Source organism: Schistocerca piceifrons, chromosome 2 (assembly GCF_021461385.2).
Source record: "Schistocerca piceifrons isolate TAMUIC-IGC-003096 chromosome 2, iqSchPice1.1, whole genome shotgun sequence".
In the NCBI taxonomy this organism is placed as follows: domain Eukaryota; kingdom Metazoa; phylum Arthropoda; class Insecta; order Orthoptera; family Acrididae; genus Schistocerca; species Schistocerca piceifrons.
This window is the reverse complement of record NC_060139.1, coordinates 1,051,426,718-1,051,444,055: the sequence shown is the minus strand read 5'-3', so window position 1 is coordinate 1,051,444,055 and position 17,338 is coordinate 1,051,426,718. Positions and strand designations below refer to the sequence as shown.

Below are 17,338 nucleotides of genomic sequence, written 5' to 3'. Positions count from 1 at the left end.
TAGACATTCGCATGAAAGGCACATGGAAAACTGAAACTTTCTTCTTACTTGTGACTAGATGGGTCTGCAAGCAATTAGAAGCAACGAGAACCCCATCACCATCAGCCATTTAACATCCAGTGCCGTATGATGGTCTATTCGAAGAACTATAGTCTGCAGCGATGTACACCCATATCGCTCTGTATGCTTTCCAACGTCATCTATTCATCTTTCATACGATTTTCTTCTCGAATATTCATTGCCTCGTGAAATCCAGCAAAGAGCTTCTTTGGTCCACTAACCTTCCATTCGCTAGGCTACATGTCCCAGCGACCTCCATTACATTTTCATTGGAGCAATAATTCCACTGCCCCTCTGATCCCTGATGTATGAGTTTGCTTTCCTGTCTTTCCTAGGTAAGAGCGAACCCAAGATATGAGCTAGGGGCAGCATGCTAAACATAAAGATATGAATTAATAACTGCTGCCCACCACCTTTTACATCCATACGTATTATAAATGTGTGTGTGTGTGTGTGTTCGTTCCACATCTTCTGTACCACTGGACCCACTTCAGCCAAACTTGGTACACATATCCCTTACTGCGAGGAGCGTGGGGTTTGGAACCAGCTCATAGTTCAGGAGATATGACGTGATAAACACTGAGATGCGTGGAAAACCGCCGCATTGTGCGTGACTTTTAAATTTATTGTTTCTTTTCTATTAACACTGCTAGCAATAAATTTTGAAGGCAGTTTCTACGCATGCCGCTGAAAGTGCCTACAGAATTACACACTGAAGAGCCAAAGAAACTGGTACACTTGCCTAATATCGTGTAGTGTCCCCGCGAGCATGCAGAAGTGCCGCAACGTGACGTGGCATGAACTCGACTAACACCTGAAGTAGCACTGGAGGAAAATGACACCATGACACCTGCAGGGTTCTCCTTAAATCCGTAAGAGTACGACGGGGTTGAGATCTCTTCTGAACCGCACGGGTGCAAGGCAGCCGAGATATGCTCAATAATGGTCATGTCTGGGGAGGTTGGTGGCAATCGGAAGTGTTTAAACTCAGGAGAGTGTTCCTGGAGCCTCTCTGTAGGAATTCTGGGCGTTTGGGGCGTCGCGTTGCCCTGCTGGAATGGCCCAGGTCCGTCTGAATGCAGAATGGACATGAATGAATGCAGGTGATCAGACAGGGTGCTTACGTACCTGTCATCAGTCATCGTCGTATCTAGACGTATTAGGGGTCCTATATCACTCCAACTGCACACGCCCCACGCCATTACAGAGCCTCCACCAACTTGAACAGTCCACTGCTGACAGCCAGGCTCCATGGATTCATGAGGTTCTCTCCATAACCGCACACGTACATGAGCTCTATACAATTTGAAACGAGACTCGTCCGACCAGGTAACGTGTCTCCAGTCATCAACAGTCCAATGCCGCCTGGCGAGGCGTAAAGCCTTGTGTCATGCAGTCATCAAGGGTAGACGAGTGGGCCTTCGGCTCCGAAAGCCCATATCGATGATGTTTCGTTGAATGGTCCGCACGCTGACACTTGTTGATGGCCCAGCATTGAAAGCTGCAGCAATTTGCGGAGGACTGCACTTCTGTCACGTTGAACAAGTCTCTTCAGTTGTCGTTGGTCACGTTCTTGTGAGCTCTTTTTCCGGTCGCAGCGATGCCGGAGATTTGATGTTTTACCGGATTCCTGATATTCAGCGTACACTCGCGAAATGATCGTAGGGGAAAATGCCCGCTTCATCGCTACCTCGGAGATGTTGTGTCCCATCGCTCGTGCGTCGACTATAACACCGCGTTCAATCTCACTTAAATCTTGATAACCTAACATTCCAGCAGCGGTAACCGATCTAACAACTGCGCAGACACTTATTATATATAGACGTTGCCGACCGCAGCACCGTATTCTTCCTATTTACATATCTCTGTATTTGAATACTCATGCCTGTGCTAGTTTCTTTGGCGCTTCAGTGTATCATTGTTAGGCACACAGGTCAGGAGATACGACATCATAAATGCACCGAAATGTGAAAAACTGCTGCATCATGCTTGACGTTTAAATTTATTACTTCTTTACTTGTAACTCTGATACATACTTTCAGACAGTATCCACATATGTCGCTGAATGTACGTACGTAAATATATCATTGTACGACACGTGGTTCAAGGGCATGACGACATAAAACCGAGCTGCGTGAAAAAATGTCGCATTATGCATGAAGTTTTAAGAAATTTGTTATTTATTATTAAGACATTCCTACAGTCAAGTCAACTTAAGGAAATCGCTCACACCTGGCAGCGCTTTTGATAGCTTTCAACTGCGAAGCGCCCACGGCTGTAGGCGAAAATAATAGCTATCTATAGAAATATGAAGAGGCGTTGCCATAGAGACGTATGCAAAATCACGTAGTAGACACGCGAAGTAGTTGAGCCCAGCGTGCAGAAACTGTGTGGGATCATCTCACACCGAGTCTGCTGCAGGAGTATCGTTACAAATAAGGTAATAATAAACGGAAGGAAGATGTTCGTTCGTCTTTGCCACAAGTCGATGTGGCAAAACGAATAGCTGGGTTTGTCATCTGGTATTGCATATAGAAATTTTTCGGGTATACTGAAGAATAGAATAAAAATCGTCGGCTTTGACCAAAGCCGTCTTATTTTAGTTACAGATATTAATTCGTTTATTTTCGAGCCATAGAAAAAAACCGGTTATGTGCTGTGGCGAAGTGTCATTAATCTAAATAGATATAAATTACGGTATTATTAAGAGAGGGAGAGATTATGTACGCTTTTTGCCGCCTGAGGTGATTTTAAATCATTTGTGAATACATTTTGAATTATAATTATTAGGAACTAATTTTATTTCTTGGTGATTTTGAGTTTTTTCGGAAAAATTATTTCCATTCCGGCAATTTTCGCTTTTTGTTGTTCCTCGTAGGATTGGATTTTAACTATTGCGTCGAATAAAAACGGTTTGATAGAGGCGTTCAGTCTAGATATGTCATCTACGATTGGTTTCTTGCAACTGTGCGGGTTAGTAGCTGAGTATGTTCGTTGTCACTAGCGTAGCGACTCGCCTTCCCTAGTACTAGTATCGTATTCTTCAGTTGACTTATATAGGTCAACTGAAGCACAGGATACAAATTTTACGTAAATTGGTTTCCCGCCTTCGGTGGTAACAGTACCCTATTCTTCAGTTGATACTAGTACTACTGAAGGCTAAAAAACCGACGTTAAATTTGTATTCTACACTCCTGGAAATTGAAATAAGAACACCGTGAATTCATTGTCCCAGGAAGGGGAAACTTTATTGACACATTCCTGGGGTCAGATACATCACATGATCACACTGACAGAACCACAGTCACATAGACACAGGCAACAGAGCATGCACAATGTCGGCACTAGTACAGTGTATATCCACCTTTCGCAGCAATGCAGGCTGCTATTCTCCCATGGAGACGATCGTAGAGATGCTGGATGTAGTCCTGTGGAACGGCTTGCCATGCCATTTCCACCTGGCGCCTCAGTTGGACCAGCGTTCGTGCTGGACGTGCAGACCGCGTGAGACGACGCTTCATCCAGTCCCAAACATGCTCAATGGGGGACAGATCCGGAGATCTTGCTGGCCAGGGTAGTTGACTTACACCCTCTAGAGCACGTTGGGTGGCACGGGATACATGCGGACGTGCATTGTCCTGTTGGAACAGCAAGTTCCCTTGCCGGTCTAGGAATGGTAGAACGATGGGTTCGATGACGGTTTGGATGTACCGTGCACTATTCAGTGTCCCCTCGACGATCACCAGTGGTGTACGGCCAGTGTAGGAGATCGCTCCCCACACCATGATGCCGGGTGTTGGCCCTGTGTGCCTCAGTCGTATGCAGTCCTGATTGTGGCGCTCACCTGCACGGCGCCAAACACGCATACGACCATCACTGGCACCAAGGCAGAAGCGACTCTCATCGCTGAAGACGACACGTCTCCATTCGTCCCTCCATTCACGCCTGTCGCGACACCACTGGAGGCGGGCTGCACGATGTTGGGGCGTGAGCGGAAGACGGCCTAACGGTGTGCGGGACCGTAGCCCAGCTTCATGGAGACGGTTGCGAATGGTCCTCGCCGATACCCCAGGAGCAACAGTGTCCCTAATTTGCTGGGAAGTGGCGGTGCGGTCCCCTACGGCACTGCGTAGGATCCTACGGTCTTGGCGTGCATCCGTGCGTCGCTGCGGTCCGGTCCCAGGTCGACGGGCACGTGCACCTTCCGCCGACCACTGGCGACAACATCGATGTACTGTGGAGACCTCACGCCCCACGTGTTGAGCAATTCGGCGGTACGTCCACCCGGCCTCCCGCATGCCCACTATACGCCCTCGCTCAAAGTCCGTCAACTGCACATACGGTTCACGTCCACGCTGTCGCGGCATGCTACCAGTGTTAAAGACTGCGATGGAGCTCCGTATGCCACGGCAAACTGGCTGACACTGACGGCGGCGGTGCACAAATGCTGCGCAGCTAGCGCCATTCGACGGCCAACACCGCGGTTCCTGGTGTGCCCGCTGTGCCGTGCGTGTGATCATTGCTTGTACAGCCCTCTCGCAGTGTCCGGAGCAAGTATGGTGGGTCTGACACACCGGTGTCAATGTGTTCTTTTTTCCATTTCCAGGAGTGTATATAGGCTAACTAAAGTACAGGATTCAAACTGTATATGCCAGCTGACGTACTCGATGCCAATTACATGTGTGGTGTCACCGCCAGACACCACACTTGCTAGGTGGTAGGCTTTAAATCGGCCGCGGTCCGTTAATATACGTCGGACCCGCGTGTCGCCACTATCAGTGATTGCAGACCGAGCGCCGCCACACTCCCTAGCACTCGCCCCAGTCGTACAGCCGACTTTGCTAGCGATGGTTCACTGTCTACATACGCTCTCATATGCAGAGACGGAAGTTTAGCATAGCCTTCAGCGACGTCATTTGCTACGACCTAGCAAGGCGCCATATTCAGTTACTATGTATTCTGAACACATAATATTGTGAATCATGTACCGTCAAGAGCGACATTCATCATTAACGGATTAAAGTTAAGTATCAAACTAATTACGTCCGCTTCCTGAATTCTAATTGGTTGGTTGGTTGTTTGGGGAAGGAGACCAGACAGCGTGGTCATCGGTCTCATCGGATTAGGGAAGGATGGGGAAGGAAGTCGGCCGTGCCCTTTCAGCGAAACCATCCCGGCATTTGCCTGGAGTGATTTAGGGAAATCACGGAAAACCTAAATCAGGATGGCCGGACGCGGGATTGAACCGTCGTCCTCCCGAATGCGAGTCCAGTGTCTAACCACTGCGCCACCTCGCTCGGTGAATTCTAATTCCTTGTTATGTTCCAGACCTCACGTCAGTATAGTTCTTCCTTCCTCACGCCAGCCTACGTGAGCTAAAATGCGTGCATTTCGGCCTCCTTTCGTAACACGGTGTTGGCTCTTCTGCCAACACAACAATATGTATGTGGTTTTTTGCTTTCGCTAGCACTAGTATCCTATTCTTCAGCTGACCTATGTGGGTCAACTGAAGACTAGGATTGTAGCACTTTCTACTGCGAAAACTGCGATATACGTAACATTACGTTCGAAATATGTACATACGCAATGATGTCCACTATCTGCTTCCTCTTTACTGCATTCCTTTGTTTCTCAATATTCTTTAAATTATTTGCAGCGCATCGTCTGGGATAACTCGTCACACCATTGATCGAAACCGACAGGTTGTATCCCACTGTTCATTCCTTATTCCCGGTTCGGAATGGAAGTTGTCAAGGAAAAAATAGATGCAGCTGTTATGCCATTATAATGAGAGTCGTGGCCCTGCAGATCTGTGGTGCAAACGGACAAAAAGAGCGCCTGCCCACTTCCCACGGCAACGGAGTAAGCCAGGTGCCAGGCAGGCCGGGTCGGGTCCATCCAGCTGATATCCGCCGTAGGCCGTGTGGCTGGCCTGCCGTTACGTCTGAGCAGCTGACCCGAGCCCCGGGGCTTTTTTGTGTCGCTCCTCGGGGGCGTCCCTCCTCGGCGAGCGTGGGAAGCGCACCTGCTCAGCCACGTCTGCTCACTGACAGCGAAACGCAACCTTCCTGGCGTGGCACAGTAGCAGGTCTGGCTGGGGACGGCGCTACGGTCCACCTACAAAACATCCACCTCCGCGGCTGCTCCTCTCACATACGCCAGCTTATGGCTCTGCAATCCGCCTTACAGTGTTTGGCGGAGGGTACGTAGGATTCACAAGTCACCCGGTAAACATGGATTCCACCTGGTTTCTAACGCTCTATTTCAATCCCCGGTCTAAAAAAAACAAAAATCGGTTTTCCGTGTCAGGTTGTTGTTCCGTGATGTCAGGTGTCATCTGCCAGACTGAAAGTGAAACTGGACGTAAATGCGGAGAGATAAAAGGGGGTTGGCAACACTTCAGGCGATCGTCGTCAGTGATACTAGCTGTTGTACAGAACTTTTCGCATACGCCTAATTTAGGGAAAATTACCTGAAGGAATCCCCCATATCTCACAAACATGCAGCTTTCCACTCAATGGTACACCGTCTCATATCTAACCCCATGTCCAGAGATGATTTTAAAGCAGAGTTGGATACAATAAAATTTATTGCCACAACCAGTGGCTACAATCCAGTTCTTATTGACCACTTCTTGCACAGGAAACAAAAACGAAAAATTATACCCCTCCTTTGTGCCCCACCTGCTTCCCCATCCACTGTCTGTAAGAAATGGTGTACACTACCATTTCTAGGTCAGGTATCACAGATTGTAGCCAAAGCACTAAAATCCTGCAAGTATATGGTTTCCTGCTATGTCAGGAACACGACAGCCCAGTGTGTTTTTAATAGCAAAGACAAGATACAGTTATTAGCCAACAGTGGGGTATACAAAATCACCTGTTCTGATTGTGACAAATTTTACATTGGTCAGTCAGGCAGAGACATATCAACTAGGCTGGCTGAACATGAACGCAGCTGGAGGTTGCAGAATTCAGACTCTGCATTTGCTGAGCATGTACTGAGTGAGGGTCACAACTATCAGCCAGTGTCCCATGTACTTCACTTAGCAAACAAAGGCCATAAACTCAACCTGCTCGAAGCCCTGGAAATTAACAAACATCTTGCTCACAGTCCAGATCTCATCCTAAATGACCAGACACAGCTCAACACTTCCCCTCTCCTAAACTTCATATAACCATCTTTGTTGTTCATTGCTTCCCACACTCTCTCTTTCTACATATTCCCATTTTCCTGTATTCATTAAGTTGGTTTTGTTTTGTAGAAGTTGTCTTTGTATTCCACATAGACTGCAGTTTCAATAGTTAAGGCTTTCTTTTAACTGGTATTTGTATTACTGTCCATGTTTAACACCCCTTGTAGTTGTCTCAAATACTGTTCATATTTTACTTTGCTCATTTATTTAATGAGAAATGTTACACAGCCACTGCTTTGATTATAATGTTAATGTTAAAATGCAGTACCACCACACTCTTAGACTGTAGGTTCCCTCAAACACCTCCATTTTCCTGCATTTATTTATTTCTGTTTATCTTATTGATTTTCCTTATGTATTCTGTATTTACATTGATAACTGTCTCTTCTTTTAATTTGTTGTGTATCACTCTCCATGTTTCATACCTCCTGATGAAGCCTTGTCTAGTACTAATTTTATTTTATTTTATAAGTTTTGTTTATTCATGTACAGTTCAATTTTTACTTTTTCATTGCAAAGATGTTACTTACTGTATGTTTCTACATAAGTCTAGACGTGTTACTTCTCTTCCAATGTTGTCTGCCAAGATTTAACTTCTTTGGTGATAATACTCAGCAAATGTCTGAAGATGGCCTTGTAAGCCGAAAACCGGTTTACAATAAAAGTAATTTATAGAACAAAAGCAAACTGGTGCTTTTCGTTTATTATAATGTTGTTCTACCTAGAACCGACGGAAGATTCTGTTAATACGAAAGAATTTCCATATCTGCGAGATGGAAGAACTCTATATGGAACAGAACTCATAATGTACGGGTAAGTCCCAAAAATAAATATAATTATGTGCAAGAAAACAGTACGTGCCGAGCCAGCAGATTTGCGTTTTGCGCGACTGGTATCTTACATACAACTTATTACAAGTCTCATTTCAAGTCTGTTTACTTCCAGGTGTTTCTTCTCTACGTGACAATGGGGGGGATGAGACACTACGGATCAGTAACAGCAAAAAGCACAAAAAAAGGAAAGAAGCATAACGCACATAGCGAAAATCGGCGAGTCCTTCCCGCAAACCTACAGTGAAAGTTATTTGAAGATAGCAGCAGCTGGACGCTGGACTCGCATTCGGGAGGACGACTGTTCAATCCCGCGTCCGGCCATCCTGATTTAGGTTTTCCGTGATTTCCCTACATCGCTTCAGGCAAATGCCGGAATGGTTTCTTTGAAAGGGCACGGCCGACTTCCTTCCCCATCCTTCCCTAATCTGATGATACCGATGACCTCGCAGTTTGGTCTCTTCCCCAGAAATCAAGGCAACCAGCAGCAGCTGAGGCAGCACACTTACTTCATACCGTAAAACCCCATCAGAGTTTGATAGTGGATAGTACCCACAAATTCATTGGAAAGCCTTTCGCAAGAGAGTTCGCACCTAAATGTGCCAATGACTAGCTTGTTAATGTTTTCAGAAAAGATAAGAATGATTTTTATTCTGTTTGTAGTGATTACATTAGCAAATGGATGAGGCAGTACGATGAATTAAATGTGTTCGATTGGTTAATTCCCAGCAAGCAACTTGATTGGGAGAGTGTGAACAATGCTGTAGTCTGTTTGAGAAATAAAAGTGTTGTTATGGATAACAGTGAATTGTTTGATGAAGTAAATGGCCTAAAAATGTTACTGAGTGAACAGCTCAAATCGAGAACCGGATCAATATTTTTAGATAAATATGTATCTGATAGATAATGCGATTTCATGAACAACATTTCTGGAGATAAATATTTATAACTTTCGAAAATTGTTGTACTGCTTTTGCACAGCCGGCCGGTGTGGCCGAGCGGTTCTAGGCGCTACAGTCTGTAACCGCGCGCCCGCTACGGTCGCAGGTTCGAATCCTGGGCATGGATGTGCATGATGTCCTTAGGTTAGTTAGGTTTAAGTAGTTCTAAGTTCTAGGGGACTTATGACCTCAGCAGTTGACTCCCATAGTGCTCAGAGCCATTTGAACCATTTGGTGAGAAAAAAAAAATTTTTTTTGCTGAATGTGTGAAGAATTTGTTGATCGTCAGTTATAACTATAAAGATCTCACGTGTTCTAAAACCTGTTATAATATCAAATAGAAGAAAGAGTTACATTAATATTGTTTGTAATACCCCCAGTATTTTTAATTGGAAATATGGTAACCCTAAGAATATGGGGTGTGCCACAATAAGCGCCACCTTTCCTCCTATTCCAGAAATACTAGGGATAGTGATAAAGATTTGATTATCACCTCGAAAAAAGAAAGTTATGTAATAAATTCTTTGTTTCTTTTGAGGCAAATGTCTGCAGCTCTTGTACACAGTATTGCAGCACGTCACTAGAGGAGCAAAAAAAGCAAACAGAAGTTTCGTGTTCTGGCTCTGGTGGGGCAGTCGAGACGACCGACCGCCGTGTCATCCTCTGCCAATGGCATCATTGGATGTGGTATGGATGGGCGTGGGGTCAGCACACCGCTCTCTCCTGGCCGTTGTCGGCTTTCTTGAACTTATAGCCACTAGTTTTCACTCAAGGGGCTCCTCAGTTGGCTTACGAGGCTGGGGGCAACCCATTCTAGCCCTCTTACCATGTGTTTTATCTGTCACTTATCACTTCTTCCATCTCTGGTAATGTTTGTTAATGTGAAAAATCCTTAGTCGCTTCCTGGGTCTGTGTCCATGTTAAACTGACTGACCCCCAGTAACCGGTTGGGTAACGAGGAACGCAACGGCAAGCGAGTCGTCTGAGGGACCAGGTATTAACCAATATCAGCCACGTGCAACAAAAACTCTAGGAATGAGAATGTGTAATTGGCATGGTTACTGTGAGGTGCTGATACCGCTGCTATTGCCGAGAGTTTCTGCACACATTACTGCGATGAATGTGGCCACCACCTTAAGAGGTATATGATTGAGGAAAAGTGGAAACGCCTTGCTTACAAAAAGAAAACCGTACTTCACTCCCGTAGAAGTGTATATACAGTGTGTTTCACAGTCATTGTTACAGAGCGTCAAAGTTATAGACGCCGGCGTCTGTGAGTGTATGTATATGCAAGGTGATTCCGTGCTGATGTTACAAACTTTCGAAGATGATGGAGACGATTAAATGTATCAATTTGTGGTAAGGGTTCCTGTACCAAACCGAACGTGTCGAAATTTATGAGCGAAAACAGTTCTGATGCCTCTCACAGTGGAATACGTGTACCGGTACCATTTTTGCTAAGATTGTAGGGTAGGCAACTTTCAGATGTGATAATACTGAGCAAAACAAGGAAAAAATGTCCAGTGAACGTGGACTGTCAAATCCACACCCGAACAACAGTGAGCACTTGTTGATCTTCGCTACTTTGAAACACGTCTCATGTATTGAACAAGTGCTCATAGCTCCGCAAGTACGGAGGTATGCATTTTAGAGCCCATCTTTACCGGACGTTTTTTCCTTGTTTTGGTCCGTATTATAAGATCTGAAAGTTGCCTACCCTACAATCTAGTAGTAACAGTACCAGTACATGTATTCCGGTATCAAAGGTATCAGATTGGCTCACTCTTGTAACTGTCGACTTGTCCGTTTCCGGGACAGGGACTCTTACCTGAAACTGATACATTTGTCCTTCTCCATCATCCTAGAAAGTTTTCAACATCATCACGGAATCACCCAGTATATACATACATTTATAGGCGCTGGCACTGTAACTTTGACGGTCTGTAGCGTCGTAGAATGACCTTTCCGGACACGAGTTCCCATGTAAAACCTGATCTAAGTCCCCTCTACAACATCTAAAAGTGTGTAACATTAATTGTAGAAAACCGTGTATATCTGTGTGTGTGTGTGTGTGTGTGTGTGTGTACGTACATGGATTTGATAATTTCCTGGCGGCTCATCCGTGTTGTTCTTCCATGAAGGTTGTATACAGGCGTCTTGTTTTGTTCTGTTGATGATAAGCTGCCAAACTAGAGAAACTATATTAAAATGCAGGAAGCACACGTAAAAGATCAACGCTGGAAACATTCACAAATATAAAACATAGAGCGAAGCTGTTTCAAATGAAACGAGTACAGAAGGGAAATTTTATTCATACACGGACGAGGGAGTTTATAAATCCCTTGTCAGATCAATTCTTTAATACCACCCATGCACTTACGTCCAAGTGAAGCAGTGTCGTATACAAACCAACCTTTGGATTGAAGACGTCTTTTTAATCCACATTTTAATGGGCTGCGCCATTTAGTTTTGGCACTCCCAATGACGAGCTACGGTACTGCGAAGCAGGGATTCCAACCTGAAATTAAACAATTAATTATGTACGTTTATTTTTTCGAGGCTATAATTAAAATTTAATGACTCCTCCTCGAATGACACGCGGAAACAAGGACCACCTAACCGAAAGGCTCTCTATTGACTCAAATTTCTCTGATATTTTCGTATAACTGAGTGAGTTGGTACAATGATGAAACATTGAATTTGCATTTGGGACATTAATGAATCAAATTCCCGACATGCACAGATATTATCCGCGCGAAGTCAAGCCACTCCAGACGGTAAAAGGAAGCATTAAATGTTGCTTATGATGTTTCGATGACCTTTATCACAGAACAGGATAGATATGGAGATTGAGATACAGAAGCAGATTGGAGTAGCAAATGGATACGACACCTCTATAGTTACATATTCGATAAATTAAAACATATCCAACACGAACCTAAATTGAAAGTAAATGTAATTTCGTCGTTATGACATACCGTTCAAATGGCTCTGAGCACTATGGGACTTAACTTCTGAGGTCATCAGTTCCCTAGAACTTAGAACTACTTAAACTTAACTAACCTAAGGACATCAGACACATCCATGCCCGAGGCAGGATTCGAACCTGCGACCGTAGCGGTCGTGCGGTTCCAAACTGTAGTGCCTAGAACCGCTCTGCCACCGCGGCCGGCACATACCGTTCCATAATTACCGATGCAGCAGACAGGTCTCTACGTAAATTGAACGTGAAATTTGCCTTCAGAACAGAAAATGCCATGGGATTCGTTACACCTCACGGAGGAAGAATAAGTATTTTCACTCGTGCATTTATAAAATGATAACTGGGAAAAAACGCTATATTGGGCACATGGGTCTAAGGATTAAAACTCGCTTCAATGAATATACGGGCAACGGCCTTGCCGCAGTGGATACACCGCTTACTGAGAGATCACCGAAGTTGAGCGATGTCAGGCGTGGTCGGCAGTAGGATGGGTGACCATCCAGGCCGCCATGCGCTGTTGCTATTTTTTGGGGTGCACTCAGCCTCGTGATGCCAATTGAGGAGCTACTCGACCGAATAGTAGAAGCTTCGTTCAAGAATACCATCATAACGACCGGGAGAGCGGTGTGCTGACCACGCGCCCCTCCTATACACATCCTCAGCTGAGGGTGACACAGCATTCGGATGGTCCCGATGTGCCACTTGTGGCCTGAAGACTGAGTGCTTTTTTTTTTTTTCAATGAATATACCCTTACACAAAATAAAATTATAATAACGCGGAGATTTTGCGTAGAGCAGGTAAGGGATAAACCTTAATGTACTTGAATAGCTGGTAACTTACACTACTAAGAGAAGAGAATCCGACAAGCACAGAATGGCTTCACCCCGTGATGCTTATTGGAATATTAACGATGACAATCTGCAATAAATGTATAGTGCCTGTTGTGCGCCCTCGTTCTGCTAACACGAACGTGTTTATTATGTCAGTTACCTGTTGATGGGCAGTGACCTGCGCACATTGCAGCCTGCAGCATGCATAAACACACAGTAGTCACACGCTCGTCACTCAACTGCTGAGGCAAAGTGCACCTCGTGACCACTGTGTTTTCGCAGGCAATTATCATGCGACTCGAGAATGAGATTTTCACTCTGCAGCGGAGTTTGCGCTGATATGAAACTTCCTCCCAGATTAAAACTGTGGGCCGGACCGAGACTCGAACTCGGGGCCTTTGCCTTTCGCGAGCAGGTGCTCTACCATACGAGCTACCGAAGCACGACTCCCGCCCCGTCCTCACAGCCTTACTTCCGCCAGCACCTCGTTTCCTACCTTCCAAACTTCACAGAAGCTCTCCTGCGAACCTTGCAGAACTAGCACTCCTGAAGGAAAGGAAACATCCCCCAGGCTGTAGCTAAGCCATGTCTCCGCAATATCCTTTCCTCCAGCAGTGCTAGTTCTACAGGTTCACAGGAGAGCTTCTGTGAAGTTTGGAAAGTAGGAGTCGAGGTACTGGCGGAAGTAAAGCTGTGAGGACGGGACGTGAGTCGTGCTTGGGTAGCTCAGATGGTAGAGCACTTGCCTGCGAAAGGCAAAGGTCCTGAGTTCGAGTCTCGGTCCGGCACACAGTTTTAATCTGCAAGGAAGATTCAGCATGCGACTCCTTTGACAGTGTGTATTAATATTGTCTACTGAAAGTTGTAGCTGATTTTGCTGACCATATTCCTTTCCCATTGTTATCTCAAAAGTAGAAGTCCTAAGTATTTTGTATTTACTAAATAAAGGCAAGTTTTTGAAGTTGCGTTTCTACACAAGGAGTACAATAGCGCAAATAAGATTCCGTTATTAACCACTCACTTTCTGTCTAACTAAATGCATGAACAAAAACAGAAATGTACAATTTACTATAAAGTTGTTTCCTACGTTAGTATTTTATTTTTTACCTTTCAGTACATAATACGTACTGAAATAGACAGATTAACGTATTTCATAACTGTAATAATTACTTTTATCTTCATAATGGCCAAATCTCTTTTCCAGAGTAATAGTGTACTCGCCTGTGATTTGTACTGGCCTCTGACTTGTGCACATGTCACTATGAATTTTTTTTCCCATTGCATCCATATTTTTTACATTACTTTTATGTTATTCTTAGCACTACTGACAAATTTATAACGTTTTAATGTTTCTTGCAGTGCCACTGACACAATGTTTATAGTGTTGGACTTACGCATTTTTTTGTTCTGTTGTTCCTCGTTTTTCTTTTTCCAACTTAGATCTGATAATGACCTGTTAGTCATCATTTATAAGAAAAAACCGTGATGGAGTGAAACACGTAATGTGTTCCTTGAATCTTCTTAGAACGTTCGCACTTCGAATCCTAAGAGTTAGCCACTTGGTGTGTCTATTACTGAAAATGGATGAACATCGTACTAAACGAACATTTGACGAAATTTACAGCTCTTCCTTCATTCCCCGCTTCTCACGGTACCTATGATGGCAGCAGACGAGCGAGCAGGTTCAACCATCACTCGAAGAACGTTTGTTTGTAAACTATCTGCATTATGAGTAAAAAAACTTCCATACTATTGTCGTTCCAACTGAAACAGCTTTATTCAGTATTTTATAGTTGTGAATGGTACCAGCGTTGATCCGTTACATTTTGCTATAGTTGCATCTTCTGTATACGTTTCTATATTGCAGCTGCTATATCATCAACAGAACAAGCTCTGACACTCGTACTTACGATTTTCATACAAGAGCCAACAGAGATGAGCCACAGATGAGTTACCAATAATTAAATCACACATACACATCCATCACTGTAAAGTAGGGTTTTCTTTATTTAACCTCACTGAGACGACCTGTCTGCTTTTCCTTCATCATGCACAGAGGATAGGCAAAATAATTTGAACAGTGGTAGTAATGGGATGGTTGTGTTTGACGATGAACAAGGCAGATAAGGCACGTGCCGCGCTGGACTGTGAGTGTTCAGTACGGACTAGGCAACAATGCAGGTTGTTTACGAGTAGTGCACACTTCGTATTTGCATTCAGAGGCCGAGGTCGACGTGTAATGGAAGACCTAACAGAGTTCCAAAGAGGACAGATTGTGGGGGCCTGATTAGCTGGAGCATCAGTAACCAAGACAGCCAACTTATTGAATGAAACTTCCTGGCAGATTAAAACTGTGTGCCCGACCGAGACTCGAACTCGGGACCTTTGCCTTTCGCGGGCAAGTGCTCTACCAACTGAGCCACCGAAGCACGACTCACGCCCGGTACTCACAGCTTTACTTCTGCCAGTACCTCGTCTCCTACCTTCCAAACTTTACAGAAGCTCTCCTCGCAGGAGAGCTTCTGTAAAGTTTGGAAGGTAGGAGACGAGGTACTGGCAGAAGTAAAGCTGTGAGTACCGGGTGTGAGTCGTGCTTCGGTGGCTCAGTTGGTAGAGCACTTGCCCGCGAAAGGCAAAGGTCCCGAGTTCGAGTCTCGGTCGGGCACACAGTTTTAATCTGCCAGGAAGTTTCATATCAGCGCACACTCCGCTGCAGAGTGAAAATCTCATTCAACTTATTGAATGTTTCAAGAGCACCTGTTTCAATGTCCGCAGCTCGTGGTCGTGCGGTAGCGTTCTCGGTTCCCGGGTTCGATTCCCGGCGGGGTCACGGATTTTCTCTGCCTCGTGATGACTGGGTGTTGTGTGATGTCCTTAGGGTAGATAGTTCTAGGGGACTGATGACCATAGATATTAAGTCCCATAGTGCTCAGAGCCATTTGAACCATTTTTGAACCTGTTTCAACAGTTATGACAGCCTACACAAAACACGGAAAGACATCATCGTGTAAACGTAATAGTGGGCACAAATCAATACTGAATGGCAGAGATCGTCGTACGACACGAATTGTGTGAAAAAAACAAACAACACAAAACGACTTCGGAGCTCAATAGGCATCTTCGAGACCCCTTATTTATCGACACTGTCCGCCGAGATCTCCATAAAGCGAATGTTCATGGGTGAAACCGTTAGTGACGACAACCAGCGCAAACAAGCGTAAAACATGGTGTCAGGACATAAATCCTGGACGGCTGATCAGTGGAAACACGTAATATTGTCCAATGAGTCAACGTTTTCGGTATTTCCAACATCGGGCTGGGTTTATGTCCGGAGAACACCAAAAGAAGCCTACGAGCCTGATTGCTTGATTCCAACGATGAAGCATGGAAGTGCAAATGTGACGGTGTGGGCAACCATATCATTGTATTCTGCTGGTCCCATCATTGCTCTTAAAGTCCGAGTTACAGCCAACGATTATGTGAACATTTTAGGTGCTCAGGTGCACGCCATGATTAAAATGTTTTCCTCAACAATGATTCCATGTTTCACGACGATAATGCACGCATTCACGCAGCCAGAACAGTCCAATTGTGATACGAGGAGCACCCAACGGAACTGCAGCGTCTTCCCTGGCCAGCGCAGTCCCCGGACTTGAACATTATAGAACCCTTGTGGGCGACATTGGAGGACAGACTCCGGAGCAGATTTCCGCCTCCCTCGTCAATGCATGAGTGACAAGAGGTTCTGATCTAAGAGTGGCATAAAAATGCCAACGGAGGCTATGCTGTTGTTGTTGGTGTTGTTGTTGTTGTGGTCTTCAGTCTAGAGACTGGTATGATGCAGCTCTCCATGCTACACCATCCGGAGCAAGCTGCTTCGTCTCCGAGTAACTACTGCAACCTACATCTTCCTGAATCTGTTTAGCGTATTCATGCTCGGTCTCCTGCGATTTTTACCCTTTGCGCTTCCCTCCAGTACTAAATTGATGATCCCTTGATGCCTCAGAACGTGTCCTACCAACGGATCCCTTCTAGTTAGGTTGTGCCACAAATTCCTCTTCTCCTAAATTCTATTCAGTACCTCGTCATTAGTTACGTGATCTGCCCATCTAATCTTCAGCATTATTCTGGAGCACCACATTTCGAAAGCTTCTATTCTCTTCTTGTCCAAACTATTTATCGTCCATGTTTCACTTCCATACATGGCTACACTCCATACAAATACTTTCATAAACGACTTCCTGACACTTAAATCTATACTCGCTGTTAACAAATTTCTCTTCTTCAGAAACGTTTTCCTTGCCTTTGCCAGTCTACATTTTATATCCTCTCTACTTCGACCATCATCAGTTATTTTGCTCCCCAAATGGAAAAACTCCTTTACTACTTTAAGTGTCTCATTTCCTAATCTAATTCCCTCAGCATCACCCGACTTAATTCGACTACATTCCATTATCCTCGTTTTGCTTTTGTTGATGTTCATCTTATATCCTCGTTT

General features: G+C 44.9%; 2 non-coding genes across 2 annotated transcripts; one reads left to right on the top strand and one right to left on the bottom strand.

Annotated features, from left to right (window-relative positions):
* Positions 1-15,195: 15,195 nt before the first annotated feature.
* Trnas-cga lies at positions 15,196-15,270 on the bottom strand. The gene has a single exon. It is a non-coding gene; the product is annotated as a tRNA-Ser (tRNA).
* A 161-nt stretch (positions 15,271-15,431) lies between these two features.
* On the top strand, positions 15,432-15,506 carry Trnas-cga. The gene has a single exon. It is a non-coding gene; the product is annotated as a tRNA-Ser (tRNA).
* Positions 15,507-17,338: the final 1,832 nt, after the last annotated feature.